General features: G+C 45.9%; 1 protein-coding gene and 1 pseudogene across 7 annotated transcripts in view; both read left to right on the top strand.

The window, feature by feature from the left end:
* The window catches only part of FAM178B (family with sequence similarity 178 member B), a 135,422-nt gene that overhangs the window by 44,410 nt on the left and 74,705 nt on the right, over positions 1–16,307 (top strand). The window lies entirely within an intron of this gene.
* LOC106733638 (60 kDa heat shock protein, mitochondrial-like) lies at positions 1,105–5,507 on the top strand (annotated as a pseudogene).

The raw sequence follows: 16,307 nt of genomic DNA, 5'->3' as shown, positions 1-16,307 counted from the left end.
GATTGTCACCTCTGTCTCAGCCCACTTCCCAAGTATGGAAAGAGCTGAGGGACTCGGGACAGGACTGAGGCTCGAGTCTGAGCGTGCTGACTGCCAGGCGTTCTCCAGGGACAGGGCCGAGGCCTAGTCTGAGTGTGCTGACTGCCGAGCGTGCTCCAGGGACAGGACTGAGGACTTGTCTGAGTGTGCTGACTAACGAGCGTGCTCCAGGGAAAGGGCTGAGGCCCTGGGCAGCCTGGGCCACACCAGAGTTGCAGCGATGGGTAAAAGGGAGGCTCTGGTCCCGAGCTGAGAGGCAGCACACAGCACCTATGCACAGCCCCTGGCCAGCTCAGAGAATGAGGTGTTCTGGAGTACTGCCATTCTTCATTGCTGCAAGTATTTATCAGTGCACTCAGCAAAGGTGCATCGAGTGCCTCTCGTATTCAAGCACCTGCGAGACCCAGAGATCCAGGGACAAGGAGGATGGCCCTCAGGGGCTGATGGCCAAGCGGGAGGGGAGGAAGTGAGTGGTTTCAAGGCGAGAGGGAGGTTGTCTTAGTTGAGACTGTGTGGCTAACAGACATCCCTAAGACTGGGCGGTTTATAAAAACAGAGGTTTGTTCAGCTCATGGTTCAGAGGTCCAAGCCCAGGGCCACATGGAATGGATTTCCTGTTGTGGGGCCCTGATCACGTCACAGGGCAAGAGTCGAACAGAACAGCTGAGTCCATCAGAGTGTCCCTCTCTGTGTCACCCCAATCATGGGCCCTGCCCTAATGACCCTAATCTCTTTCCAAAGGCCCTTCCTTTCCACCCCATAATTGGATCAAGTTTTCACCCTCTTAATCCCATTATGGTGAGTTGGGGGGAGAGGGCAGAAGAGTATGTCCGGATTATATCAGAGGCAAAGGAGAAAGAAATTACTTTGAGCTAGTTGCGCTGGGGTGTAGGAAGGCAGGAAAGAGGTGCTTTGGGAAGAGGGGGCACTCGAGCCCGCTATGGAGAGGACGGTAAGGTTGAGATCGCAAACTCCGCCCTGGGACCAAGGAAGCTCACAGGCTAGAGACTCCTACCCTGAAAAGGGACAGACCACACGCATGACGGTGGTCCCACGACAGGCTCGATGGGGCAGGTGGTGGTGTGGTAACACGTGCACGGGGTGGTGTGGTAACACTACGCTCTGCAAGGGTGACCCGTGTGAGGGCTCTGGGTTTGTGTCCCTGAATCTGCCAGGCACATCCTCGTGTGTGATCTCGAGCTAGCCGAGGCTAGGGGGTACATTGCTGTGGGGAATCTGTTGGGGGTGTTTTCTCTTTTCAAATGAACTGATTAATTAAAAAGGTAATAATAGGCCTTAACATAGAGACTGGGTGTGTAGTAGGCTCTGATGTTCACGCAGTGACAAAATTGACTAACAGCACATTTCTTAGAACGTACTCCCATCATTGGGGCCGGCAGGTGGCGTGGTGGTTGGGATGCTGGACTCCCACATGGCCGACCATGGTTTGAGTCCTGGACCTGGCAGCTTGCTTTCTCATTTCACCCTCTTCTCTCTCTCTCTCTCTCTCTCTCTCTCTCTCTCTGGTCAAATTCAAATAAAAAAATAAAGTTCAATAAAATAATAATAAGATAATTATTTTAATAAAAGAACATATTCCCATCATTAAGCAATACATAACTATATTTGAATTTTTTGTTTTGCAATTTCTATTTAGTTTTTCTCTCTTTAAATGTCAGAGGGCAAATGCTCACCAGAGAAGACAGAGAGGAAGAAAGCACCCACATGGGTCATGGTAATGCTGCAATCTTGTCTCCTTCACTTTCCCATCTGTTGGGACTTGTGGCACACACACACACACCTACAGATGTGCAGGCTGCTTTTCAAGCCTCTGCAGGCAGTATTTGAACCTTTGAACCATAGCTGGCCATGGGGGACCAGGCTCCATCAACCTCTAGGTTAGGGGACTGACCCTATTGTTGTTGTTGTTATTTTTAAAGAATTATTTCATTTCATTTTATTTATTATTATTTTTAAAATTTGACCAGAGAGAGACTGGGGGTGGGGGGGCGGGGAGTGAAACAGCAAGTCACCAGGTCCAGGACTCAAACCATGGTCAGCTATGTGGGAGTCCAGCACCTTAACCGTGTCACCTACCTGCCCCGACCCTATTATTTTTAAAAAATTCTTTCTTTCTCTCTTTTATGAGACAGACAGACGGACACACACACACACACACACACATTCTCGACAGGGTCTCACCATGCTGTGATCCCTCACTCCCAAGCTTTCCAGCTGTCCAGGATCTTGGGTGTGCACAGGTCACCCTGGGATCTGAACCCAGGGCCTCCCAGCCGAGCTCCAGTGCCTCGCAGTGGCACCTGCCCACTACAGCACCATGGCTGGGCCTCATTATTTTCTTTTTTGATTTCTACTGCTCGGCTGGGGTTTCTCGTCTGTGCATTTAGTGCGAGTGCATTTTCCTTTACCTCTGAACATCGAATTGTCGCAGTGAAGCCTTTATCTGGGATTCTGGGCCAGCTCTGTAGTGCAGCAGGTGGGCACCATGCAGAGGAAGCCAGTTCTCCCGGGGTCAGCCGTGCCCCCCTCAGCCTGCAAAACATACTGTGTGCACACTCTTGGGTCCTGACAGCATGGAAAATCCAAGGGGAGGGATTGCAGCCTGACCAGACCCTATCCGGGGGTGCTTGCTCTCACATGTGCACTCACACCCATGCGTAAGCATGTGCCTTTTGGCCAAAAAAAAAAAAAAAAGTATCTGTAATTCCATTATCTGGGTCACCAGTGCATTCATGGAAAATTCAATATGTAAGGGACCATTTATGTAGATGGAGTAAAGAAACTAACGAAATATTAGACCTCAGGAGGGGACCAGCAGTTAGCGTAATGGCTATGTCGCTGGACTCCCCGGTTCGCGTCCCGGACCCGGTGGTTTAAACTCACGCCAGGCACGTGTGCGTGTGTGCCCAAGATCCCAAGAGGAGATGGAGGAGAAGGGATTGCGGAGTGGCCATCCCCCCTGGGGGGTGATTTCTCACTTTCTATCTCTCTGTCTCTCTCTGTCTGGCGAGCACATGTGCCCTATAGCAAAAAAAAAAAAAAAAAAAAATAGACCTCAGGAGTTGCAAGTCCCTTCCTCCTAGATCGTTTTAGGGTATTTCTCGGAAATGCTCATGTGGACATGCTTGCTAGCAGCAGCCCAGCCTCCCTACCTGCCTTGGAACACCCACAGGGGCCTGTACAAGTGAGAGGCCCTGGGGCCCAAGCTTAATTAGCTGTGTGGTACCCACTCTGGTATATAATACTCGTGTTTTCAGCTGGAGGAGCCAGACCCGTTTCTGTTGCCTATGGCTCAGAGTTCTCACCGCAAATAGCCCTCAGGCCCCCAGACCAGTTCCCTGCAAAGGGGAATTCTATGGATTCTAGGCTGCCCAAGAGGTGAAAGAACTATCCTTTTGTCCTCTCCCGGAAATGTTGTGATTTGACCTGTGACCTGCAGAGTCCGATGCTTTCTGAAAAGTTCTGGAACCAGGGCAGCCCGGGAACTAGCCTAAATTGGCCAGGGAGAGCTGAGCCTGGTGGCCTAGGCCTGTGCTTGGGCTACCCACAGTCCTTCGCCAAATGAGGTCCGTGTCCAGGGCCCTGGCCCCTCATCTCACTCGGGCTTATGCTAAAGACGTAAAATTTGGTGCAGATGCCTGAGTCTTCATGCTTCAAGGTTAGACCTTTTAGCCAATGCTGTAGCCATTACAATAGGGCCAACGGGAAGAGCAGTCATTATTGAACAGAGTTGGGGAAGTCCCAGAGTAAGAAAAGATGGTGTGGCTATTGTAAAATCAGTTGACCTAAAGAATAGATATAAACACATTGGAGCTGAACTGTGAAGAGGCCGGGGTTGGTACCCCCTGCTCCTGTACTGGCATGCTCAATTGCCAAGGAAGCTTCGAGAAGCTTAGTATAGGTGCTAATCCGGTGGAAATCAGAGAGGTGTGATGTTAGCTGTTGATGCTGTGATTGCTGAGTTTAAGAAGCAGTCTAAACCTGTGAGGACCCTGGAGAAATTGCTCAGGTTGCTACAATTTCTGCAAATGGAGACAAACTGATAACACTTCTGATGCCATGAAAAAAGTCCAAAGAAAGGCTGTCATCACAGTAAAGGATGGAAAAACACAGAATAACGAGTTAGAAATTATTGAAGGTACAAAGTTTGATCGAGGCCAGATTTCTCCCTACTTCATTAGTACATCAAAAGGTCAGAAATGGGGACCAGCAGATGGCATAATGGCTACGTGGCTGGACTCCCTTGTAGTCAACTGTGGTTCGAGTCCCGGACCTGGTGGCTTAAACTCACATTGGGCACACATGCGAGCATGCCCAAGATCCCGAGAGGAGAATGGAGGAGAAGGGATTGCAGCGTGGCCATCTCCTCGGGGGGGTGATTTCTCGCTTTCTGTCTCTCTGTCTCAGTCTTTCTGGTGAGCACATGTGCCCTATAGCAAAAACCTCTCAAAAAAAGGTCAGAAATGTGAATTCCAGGTTGCCTATGTTCTATTGAGTGAAAAGGAAATTTCTAGTGTCCATTCCATTGTACCTGCTCTTGAAATTGCCAGTGCTCACCATAAGCTTAGTCATAATTGCTGAAGATGTAGATAGAGAAGCTCTAAGTACACTTGTTCTGAATAGGCTAAAAGTGGGTCTTCAGGTCATAGCAGTCAGAGTCCCAGGTTTTGGTGACAATAGAAAGAACCAGCTTAAAGACATGGTTATTGCTACGGACAGTGCAGTGTTTGGAGAAGATGGGTTGACCCTAAATATTGAGGATGTTCAGCCTCATGACAGGGAACGTTGGGGAGGTCATTGTCACCAAAGACAATGAATGTGATGCTCTTGAAAGAAAAAGGTGTCGAGGCTCGAATTGAAAAATGCGTTCAAGAAATCATCAAGCAGATACATGTCACAACTAGTGAATATGAAAAGGAAAAACTGATGAACATCTGGCAGAACTTTGAGATGCAGAAGCTGTGCTGAAGGTTGTGGGACCGGTGATGTCGAAAAGGCAGCACAGACGCCCTCAGTGCTACAAGAGCTGCCATTGGAGAAGGCATTGTTCTGGGGCGAGGGGGTTGCCCCTGCTTTGGTGCATTCAAGCCTTAGACTCACTCCAGCTAATGAAGATCAAAACATTGGCATAGAAATGATGAAAAGAACACTCACAATTCCTGCAGTGACCATTGCTAAGAATGAAAGATCTTTGAGAGTTGAGAAACTTCGGCCAAGTTCTTTGAAAGTTGGTTATGATGCCATGCTTGGAGATTTTGGGAATATGGTGGATAAAGGAGTCACGGACCCAGCAAAGGTTGTCAGAACTGCTTTATTGGATGCTGCTGGAGCGGCCTCTCCGTCAACTACAGCAGAATTCATAGTCACAGAAATCCCAAAAGGAGAAGGAGACTGGAATGGGCAGAATGGATGGAATGGGAGATGGTGTGGGAGGCGGCATGTTCTAACTTCTAAAATAGTGCTTTCCCATTCATCGTGAACTGTGACAGGAAGCTCAGGGAGTGCTCCTCACCGGGTAACTTCAGAGAAGTCAGCGGAATAAAATAAACGTGAAGAAAAGGCCGGCTCCTGTTGAAGAAGATCACCAGAACCGTCCGCTACTGGTTTCCGTTGACAGTACATAATGGCTTACTGCTGCCATTGTCCAGATCATTTGTTTTGTATTTTTGAATAAAAAGACATCTGTACATTCCCGATACGGTGCAAGAGCCATGTCCCAGTGTACAGCTTTCAGCTTAAGTCACGGATGCATTTTTACTGTTCTGTTCAAATCGGGATTTCAGTGCTTGCCATCACCAGATGAGAAGGTAAGAAGTAACCTTTCTGTGGAGAGTAACAATGACTGTGTACAAGGTAGAGAAATAGCCAATTACATGACAGCCTTTGTGTGATAAAAATTTGCTTAGGTTAGGGACCAGCAGTTGGCGTAATGGCTATGTCGCTGGACTCCCATGTAGTCAACTGCGGTTCGAGTCCAGGGCCCTGTGACTTAAACACACACTGGGTGCGTGTGCGTGCATGCCCAGAAACTCGAGAGGAGAATGGAGGAGAAGGGATTGCGGTGTGGCCATCTCCCTAGGGGGTGATTTCTCGTTTTCTGTCTCTCTGTCTTTCTGGCGAGTGCATGTGCTCTATAGCAAAAACTTCTCAAAAAAAAAATACCTTCTTTTTAAGTTTAAAAAAAAAGGTGAATGGAATGACGATGTTCTTCTGGTGGGCCCGCTTTTCCTGAGCAGACACTAGAACAAAACCAGAGTTCCCTTACCAAGAAAGAGGAGGGACATGGCTCTTGTTCAGGGAGCCAACAGAACCTGCCACGGCTTACAGATGGGTATTTATATGAAATCGTGTGGGAACTAGTTTCGTTAAGAACAAACCAGCAAACTGGAGCAGCAGGTGGCGTGGAGGTTAAGGTGGTGGGCTCCCACATGGCTGACTGCACGGTTGGCGGTCCAGGCCCAGTGACCTGAGAACACAGAAAACATATGGGGCGTGTGTGCATACGTGCCCAGAATCCTGAGAGGAGGAGAATGGAGGAGAAGGGATTGCGGCGTGTCCATCCCCCAGGGAACGGTATTTCTTTCTTTCTCTCTCTCTTCATCCAGAGCATGCATGGGCCCTATAGCAAACTAGAAGAAAAAGAAAGAAAGAAACCGCTTACCTATCAGCAGTCCTCTGTTTTTCCCTCCCTCAGCCCTTGGCGAACCTCAGTCTACTCTCTGCCTCTGTGAATTGGCCTGTTCCGGATATTCTGTGCAGATGGATCGTATCATATATGACCTTTGGTGCCTGGCTTCCTGGCTGAATGTGTTCAAGGTTCATGCACGTTGTGGCCTATGTTGGTACTTCATTTCTTTTTCTGGCTGAGTAATATTTTATTGTATGGATGTACCACATTTTACTCATCCACTCATCAGTGGATGGACACGGGCTGTTTCTACCCTTTGGCTACTGTGGGTAATATTACTATGGATATTTACACACAGGTGTTTCTGTGGGCATGTTTCCAGTCTTCTCAGGTATGTACTCAGGAGTACAATTGCCCAGTCACGTGGTAACTCTGCATGTAAGTTTGTTTTTTTTTTTTCTGAGAGAGATTTTCGCTATAGGGCGCGAGCGCTCGCCAGACAGACGGAGAGAGACATAGAGACAGAAAGCGAGAAATCACCCCCCAGGGGGGATGGTCACGCCACAATCCCTTCTCCTCCGTTCTCTTCTCGGGATCTTGGGCACGCACGCACACGCGCCCGGCGTGAGTTTTAAGCCACCGGGTCCGGGACGCGAACCGCGGTTGACTACGTGGGAGTCCAGCAACATAGCCATTACGCTAACTGCTGGTTCCCTGCGTGTAAGTTTTTGAAGCAGTTTTCCAAGATGGCTGCTTTATTTCACATTCTCATCAGCAACGCATGAGCATGCCCGTTTTCCACGTCCTCGCCATCATTTGTTGTTGTCTGTCTTTCTGATAGCACCGTCCCACCGGTGAGGAGGGGCGTTGTCGTTCCTGGTGCCTCGGTATGCTGGGCATATGTGTCATTAGCCATTTGTTTATTTTCTTTAGGGAAACTATCCAGTTTTCAATTGTATTGTCTTTTTTTGTTGTTGACTTGCAAGAGTTTTTGTTCTGTTTTAATATATTCTGGGTCCTAGGCCCTTCCCAGATATGCGATTTGCAAATAGTTTCTCTCGTTTCATGAGTTGTCTTTTTACTCTCTTGATAGTGTCTCTGATTCACTTAAGTTTTTAATTTGTCTCATTTGTCTAGTTTCTTCTTTTGGACCTGTGCTTTTGGTGTCAAACTTAAAGACGACATTGCCTAATTCAAGGTCATGACAGTTTTTACATATGCTTTCTTCCAAGAATGCTGTAGTTGTAGCTCGTAAGTTTAGGTCTTTGATCCATTTTAGTTAATTTTTATATATGGGAGAGATAGGGATCCAGCTTCATTCTTTTGCATAGGGATACCCAATTGTCCCAGCAGCATTCGTTGAAAAGACTTCTTTCCCTTGTTGAAAGTCACTTGGCCAGGGCTGGCAGGTGGCGTGGTGGTTAAGGGAAGTGGACTCCCACATTCCGACAACAGTTCGAGTCCCAGACCTGGTGGCATGCTTTCTCAATTTCTCTCTCTCTCTCTCTGTCCCTCTCTGGTCAAACTGAAATGGATGAGTAAATAAATAAAGTTAAATAAAATAATTCTTAAAAAAAAAAAAAGAAAGAAAGAAAGAAAAGGTCAATTGGCGATAAATGTAAGGATTTATTTCTGGACTCTTGATTCTATTCCATTGATTTTCATTTCTCTCCTTACGTCACTGCCCCAAATTCTAGATTACTTTAGTTTGTAGCAAGTTTCAAAATTGGGAAATGTGAGTCCTCCAGCTGTACAACTTTTGAAATTGAGGCTGGCAGATGGCATGGTGTTTAAGGGTGCTGGATTCCCACATGGCCAACCATGGTTCAAGCCCCGGACCTGGAGGCTTGCTTTCTCACTTTCCCTCTCTCTCTCATTCTGTCCTTCTCTGGTCAAATTTAAATAAATAAATAAATAAATAAATAAATAAAGCTAAATTTTTAAAAATTTCAAAAAAAAAGAAATTGTTTTGGTGGTGGCCAGATGATGACACAGTGGTAAAATGTGACGCTCTTTGAGGATGACCCACATTCAAAGGTCCTAAGTTCACGTCCAGAGACCTCCCTGAGTACCCTGGGCTTATGTGTGCCTGTGTTCTGGGGCTGCTTGAAGCTAGGGATGGGTCGTGGCATCAGGACCTTACTGGGGGTGCTATCTGTGTTTCTGTCTCTCTCGCTTATGGAAAAATGTAAACAAAAACTTTTCTAAAATAATGTTTTTTAAAAACTATTTTGGCAATTCTGGGTGCCTTGCCTTTCTGTCTAAATGTTAGAATCATCTTGTCAGTTTCTACAAAAATGGCAGCTGAGGTTTATAGCGATTGCCTTGAATCTGTAGATAAGTTTGGGTACTGCAACCAACCTCATAGTATTAGGCCTTCCAATCTATCGACATGGGACATCTTTTCATTTATTGAGATCTTTCACTTGCTTTCAGCGATGTTCTGTAATTTTCAGTATACATGCCCCACTTCTTTTGTTAAATTTATTCCCAAGCATTCTTCGGGTACTATTATAAAGAGAATTGCTCTCTTAATTTCCTTTTCAGACTGTTCATTGCTAGTGTATAGAAATACCACAGATGTCTGGTTAACCTTATATCTGACACCTTGTACTCATTTATTAGCTCTAATAGTTTGGGAGGTTTTATTTTCTTATCCACTTATTATTTTGTCTGTGGTAGACTCTGGCTTTGAAAGCAGACATTCTGGTGCAGTCAATCGCTTGAAAGAAAAGATGTGACTTTTTTCACCAACGACTTTTGGCTGAGCTGCGCGGGGCTGGCCGTCCCCCAGCACCAGTCGTGCTGAGTGGGAGCAGCACCTGGAGAAAAAGAGCGAGATCCAGAAACTTCAGGTAAAGGGCGAAGCCCTGGTAGGTTCTCTCTCATTCGCTCCCAAGACAATGTCGTTCGTTTTACCTACTCGTTCCGTTTTTTACCAGCTTCTGTGATATTTGTGTGGGAGGAGGGGGACATAGCAGAACAGAATGACCCTGGCCAGTACATTCTTTGAATGTTTTCAAAGTGGGCGAGAAGTTCAGCTCTAAGAACAAATTACTTTTATTTCCATGAGTAAGGTCTTTGGACACTGTTCTTCCTCACTCGCTCAGCATGCTTTTCCCTTAGTCCCTGGAGCTCCAGAATCATAGTCAGTGGGTTTGGGGGCTCACCAGACCAGGCCCGCATTTCGTGGGCCTCTTTATTTTCTATTACTTGCATTCTTTCCTTCCTTTCTCTCCTCCTTTCTTCTTCCCATCCTCCCCCTCTTCCTGATAATATTCATAACATTGCTCCTTATAAAAAGAATAAAATAAAGATAAGATGGCCAGTAATCTTACCATCGAGATAACCCTGGTCGTTATTATAGTTTCGTTTTCTTTTTTCCTTTTTAGAGAGATTTTTCCTATAGGGCGTGTGCACTCACCAGAGAGACAGAGACAGAAAATGAGAAATCACCCCCCCAAAGGGGGTGGCCACACCACAGTCCCTACTCCTCCAGTCTTCTCGGGATTCTGGGCATGCTCGCACATGCGCCCAGTGTGAATATTGTTAAGCCACCATGTCTGGACACGAACCGCGGTCGATGGAGTCCAGCATCATAACTATTACCTGTCTGCTGGTCTCCCCTGCTTGTTGTTTTTTAATGTACTTTGTGTATCAAATTTAGCAAAAGGTACAAAATAAAGACTGAAAACATCCCTCCCCGGGCTCTCCCCATGACCTCCAGGTTACATTTGTGATAATATCTTGTGATTATTTCCAAGAACAAAACTAATCTTTAGTTTACATTTCATGTATATTTTTATATATGCTGTGTGCCCCCCCCCACATGACTCCTGGATGCATGGAGAAGTTGCAGTGTGTTCAAGGCAGGTCAGGCAGGGTTTTCCAGACTGAAGTCTCCAGAGTGGGGGTTCTAGAGTCACTGGGGTGAAGAAAGGAAACGGTAACACTTACAGTTATCTCATAGTTCTTTTATAAGCAATATTATTGGGGCCTAAACGGTGGCGTAGCAGTAAAATGTGACGCTCTACAAGACAGAGCCACATGAGAGGGTTCCGGGTTGTTCCAAAGTCTTTCCTGAATACACGGGGCACACAGGTGCCCGTGACCCAGGGCTGACAGGCAGAATGGATTGCAGAGTGGAAGAGACGAATTAATAAACTTTAACTAGACACAGTCGCATCGAGGCATAATTGACATGAACCTGTACACATTTAAAGTGCACCGCTTAGGGACCAGCAGTTAGCGTAATGGCTATGTCGCTGGACTCCTGTGTAGTTGACCGTGGTTCGCATCCCTGATCCGGTGGCTTAAAACTCACGCCAGGCACATGTGCGTGTGTGCCCAAGATCTCAAGTGGAGAATGGAGGAGAAGGGATTGCGGTGTGACCATCCCTCCTGGGAGGTGATTTCTCGCATTCTGTCTCTCTGTCTCTGTCTGTCTGTCTGGCGAGCGCACACGCACTATAGAAAAAACCTCTTCCAAAAATAAATAAATAAATAAATAAATAAATAAAGTGCACTGCTTATACACTTGGCATGTTTTCAGACCTGTTCAACCATCGCCGCCATCAAGCTAATAAACATATCCGCCGCCCCCTCCCTGAAATTTCCATGTGCCTCTTTGTATCCATCTCGCCCTCCCTTCCTGTCTGCAGGAAACCACTGATAACACTTTCTGTCTCCAGAGTGTTTTTTCTTCTTTTTAGGGTTTTTTGCCATAGGGCACGTGGGCTTGCTGGAGAGAGAGACAGAGACAGTGAGAAGGAAAGTGAGAAATCACCCCCTGGGGGGGACAGTCACTCCACAGTCCTTTCTCTATTCTCCTCCTGGGATCTTGAGTATGCACGCACGCATGCCCAGCATGATTTTCGAGCCACCGTGTCCGGTGGGATACGAGCCGTGGTCAGCTCTGTGGGAGCCCAGCGCCGTAGCCCCTACACCACTTGCTGGCCTCCAGAGAGCGTGTTTTAGAATCACGGGGGCCAGCCAGCAGCACGGCAGTGAAATGCGTGTCAGAGCAGATCCCATATGACTGACTGCAGTTCAGGTCCTTGCCCCAAGGTCCTGCAAAACACACTGGGCACATGTGTGTGTGCCCAGAATCCCTACCTGATGGAGACGTGGCGGGAAAAGGACTGCAGCGAGACCACGCCCCACCAGGGGATACCTTCTTTTTCTCTCTGGCGGATACATGTGCCCCTGGCAAAATATTGTAGCTAGGTAGGTAGGTATGAGGAAGACGGAAAGAATCATGAATTAAGTACCCTCTCTGGTTTCTTACACGCAGCCCCGTAACAGACGTTTTATCCATGTCGTTGCATGCTTCCGTACATTCTTAAGCAGGTGTCTGTGTGGACGCCTGCTTTCATTTCCTTTGGGTAAACATCGGAGTGGAATGCTGGATCGTGTGGTGAATGTGTATCTGACACTGAAGGAAGTTGCTAAACTTTGCCAGAGTGGGTGTACCGTTCCTCACCAGCAGCGGACAGGCAGAGTAGAGACAGTTGTCCGTATCTGTACCAGCACCTGCTATGGTCAGTCTTGTCATCAGGTGCGTGATGCTAGCTCAGTGTGGTTTTAATTTGTATTTCTCTGAAGACCGATGAGCTTTTCCATGGGCATATCTGTCATCTGTGTATCTTCTTTGGTGAAGTGTCTGTTTCCTTTTTCGGTCTATTTTCCTATTGGATTGCTTACCTTCTTATTGAATTGTAAGGATTCTTTATATATTCTAGTTATAGACCTCTGTCACAATCATATTTTGTAAATATTCTCTTCCAATCTGTGGCTTTGCTTTTATTTGCTTAACAATGTTTAAAAAAAACCCACAAAAACAATTTTTTGTATTTTATGTATCTTAATATAGTTCAATTTATTGACATTGTATGCTTTGTACTTTTTTGTGTCATATTTAAGAAACATTTGTGAAACCCAAGTCAGTGAGATCTTTTTCTGTTTTCTTCTGAAATTTTATCATTTTAGCTATTACATTTAAGTCTATCATCCATTTCAAATTGTTTTTTTAAAGAATTATTTTATTTAACTTTATTTATTTATTCATTCTAATTTGAAAGAGTGAGGGAGAGAAGAGAGAGAGAGGGAAAGTGAGAAAGCAAGCCTCCAGGTCCGCGACTCCAACCACAGTAGGCCATGTGGCAGTCCAGCGCCCTTAACCACCACGCCACCTGGCAGCCCCTCAAGTTTTTCTTTTTATGACAGTGAGTCCCCACTCTGGGGGCCGGGGGAGAAAAGCACTCTCATAGGGTCTCATCACACATGGTCCCCTTTCCCCAGTCCTCCAACTCCTCAGGCTCTTGGGTGCCCACGCACATACTCAGAGTGTTTTTAGACCAGCCTGAGAATCAAAACGCACAGTTGGCCGTGCGGCCCCCAGCACTGCAGTCCAGTACACTACAGAATGTGCCACAGAGACTGGGCCCACAGTATTCTTCTGCTGATGTAAATGGAATTGTTTTGTTAATTTTATTTTCAGATTGTCAGCTAATGGACTAAAATATAATTGATTTTTTTGTGTGTATTGGTCTTGTATCCTACAGCTTCGATAAACTACTGATAATTTTTAGCAGAAATGGATGTTGTATTTTGATACACATAAATGGTTTTTCTTCTTTAGTCTCGTTAATATGGTGAATTATATTGATTAATCTTTGAATGTTCATTCTTTATTTTTTGAAAGAAATATTTATTAAATTTTATTTATTATTATTTTTTTAATCTGAGCAAATAGAGACATGGAAAGAGAGAGAGAGAGAGAAAGTGAGAAAGCAAGCTGCCAGGTCCAGGACTTGAACTGTGATCAGCTGTGTGGAAGTCCAGCGCCTCACCACCATGCCACCTGTTGGCCCCTGTCTATTCATTCTTACATTCTGGAATAGATTTCACTTTGTCATTATCTTAATACATATATATTATTATTGGGGTTGTCAGAAAAGTCATGATGCATTTTTGCATAGAAATCATAGAAAAAATATGTCATGACTTTTCTGACAACTCCAGATAACAAAAATACTTGAGAATGGGTGATTTATAAAGAAGAGAGGTTAAGGGACCAGCAGTTAGTGTAATGGCTATGCCTCTGGACTCCCATGTAGTCAACTGCAGTTCAAGTCCTGGACCTGGTGGCTTAAACTCATGCCGGGCGCATGTGCATGCATGCCCAAGATCCCAAGAGGAGAATGGAGGAGAAGGGATTGCGGCATGACCATCCCCCCTGGGAGGTGATTTCTCACTTTGTGTTTCTCTATCTCTGTCTGGTGAGTACATGTGCCCTATAGCAAAAAACTCTTAAAAAAAAAAAAAAGTGAGAGAGAGAGGTTATTTGGGGTTTTGTTTGTTTTAAAGTTTATTCCCTTCTTCTATGAGTGAGAGAGACCGAGAAGAAGCAAGCGCACCTGCAGCAGGGTCCTCGCTCTGCAGTCCACCCCAGTTCTCAGCTAGCCAGATGATGACACGCGTGTGCCCAGAGTACCCGGGGAGCTCTCCAGACACAAACCAGAAACCTGAGTATGTTTACTGCTGTGCCTCTGTCTGGCCTGTCCTCCAAGAGAGGTTTATTGGGCTCACAATTCTGGTGGTTGGAAAAGTGAAAGGCACTGGACCAGCGTCCGGTGCTTCATCACAACCCGGCCATGAGAAGCAGAGAGGAGAGCAGCTGAGAAGAGAGACTCCTGCGGGCAGTCAGCTGGCTTTTATAACAGCCTGCCCTCTCAGGACTTAATTAGTGGGAACTTGCTCCATTGCCAGCATTAACTATTCATAAGAGATTCGCCCCCATGTCCCAAACACCTGCCCTTAAACCCACACCCCAACACCGCTGCACTGGGTGTCACATTACAACACGAGCTTCTGCAGGTGCATAACTCAAACCATAGCAGAGTATTAATTTTTTTATGTATTCAATTTGCTAAATTTTTGTTAGAAACTTTTCTCATTTATGTTCATGCAGGATATCAGTCTGTAGTTTTTTTCTTTCTCTTTTTGGTGTCAGGGTAATGCTGGCTTCATCGACTGTGTTAGGAAGTATTCCCTCCTCCTCAATTTTCTGGCAGAATTTGTGTAGCACTAGTATTACGTCTTCCTTAAATGTTTGGTAAAATTAGCCAGCGATGCCATATGGGCTTCGCGTTTTCTTCGTGGGAAGGTTTTTAGTTATACATTTGATTGCTTTAATAGCTATAAGACTATTTATTTCTTCTTGGATAGGGGCTGTTCCTTTGTTTTACCTTAATTGTCAAATTGCAGGTTTGTTCATAATATTTCCTTATTGTTGTCTTTATTTTCTTTTTGCGAGAGAGCGCATGCACTTGCCAGAGAAAGACAGCGAGAAGGAGCTGAGGGGCGCGGTCACGGCAGCCCTGCCTCCTCCATCTTTCCCTCTTTCTGAGATCGTGGGTGTGCACACACATGCACTGTTGGGTGTCTCAGTGGCCGGGTCTGGGGCTTGTACCATACGGTCGGTGTGTGGAATCTGGTTGCCTTGGTCACCAGAGCATGGAGCTGGCTCCTTTCTGCCATTTTCGATGTCTTTTGGGTCATTGATGATGACCTCTTTCTTGTCCTGGTATTGGTAATATGTGTCTCTGTCCTTTCTGATAAATCAGGTTAGAAGGTTATCAGCTTCATTGATCTCAAAGACCCAGTTTTTTGTTTCATTGATTTTCCTTATTTTTCTGTTTTAGATTTGATTGATTTCTATTTTATTTTTTCATCGCCAGAGTGTTCAGGTACTCTCCAGAGAGAGAGAGAGAGAGCACCCCACAGTGGAGCAGTCCCTTCTCCTCCATTTCTCCATCCTGTCAGGATTTGGGGCACATATACACACACATCGGGTATGATTTTTAAGCAGCTAGGACTGAGATTCAAACCTTGCTCATCCACGTGGGATCCAACTCCCCGTGCACAGTGCCTAGGCACTGTCCTATGGGGCCAGGCCTCCTTACCTTTATCGCTTCCTTTCTTCCGCTTACTTTGGGTTTAACTTGCTTAGCACCATGTGGCCCTCCACTTTCTTAAAGTGAAAACTTAAGTCAGAGTAGCATATCTTTTTTTTTTAAGTGATTTTTATATGTTATATAATGTATATAGGGCACATTAGTATCATGTCGCATTTATATATTAATCGTTTATTAATTTAAACATGTTTAGACATGTTTAAACTTACAGGTATGCACCATCAAAAAAAAAAAAAAATCTAGGGACCAACCAGGCCCAATCACACATGGCTGTTATGCTTGCTAGGAGACTGAGGTCAGGTGACGGTGAGTTCAAGACCAGCCTGGGCAACAGAGCAAGGCCCTATCTCAGAAAAAAAAAAAAAAGAAAGAAAGAAAGAAAAAGAAAAGGAAACCAGCAGTTAGAGTAATGGCTATGTCGCTGGATTCCCATGTAGTCGACCGCAGTTCGCATCCCGGACCCTGTGGCTTAGAACTCAATGCCGGGCGTGTGTGCGTGCGTGCCCAAGATCCAAAGAGGAGACTGGAGGAGAAGGGATTGCGGTGTAGCCATCCCCCCTGGGGGGTGATTTCTCGCTTTCTGTCTCTATGTCTCTCTGTCTATCTGGCGAGCGCACGCACCCTATAGCAAAAACCTCTCA

The sequence above is a fragment of the Tupaia chinensis genome, unplaced genomic scaffold (assembly GCF_000334495.1).
Source record: "Tupaia chinensis unplaced genomic scaffold, TupChi_1.0 Scaffold144276_1, whole genome shotgun sequence".
Lineage (NCBI taxonomy): Eukaryota > Metazoa > Chordata > Mammalia > Scandentia > Tupaiidae > Tupaia > Tupaia belangeri.
This window is presented reverse-complemented; position numbering and strand designations above follow the sequence as displayed.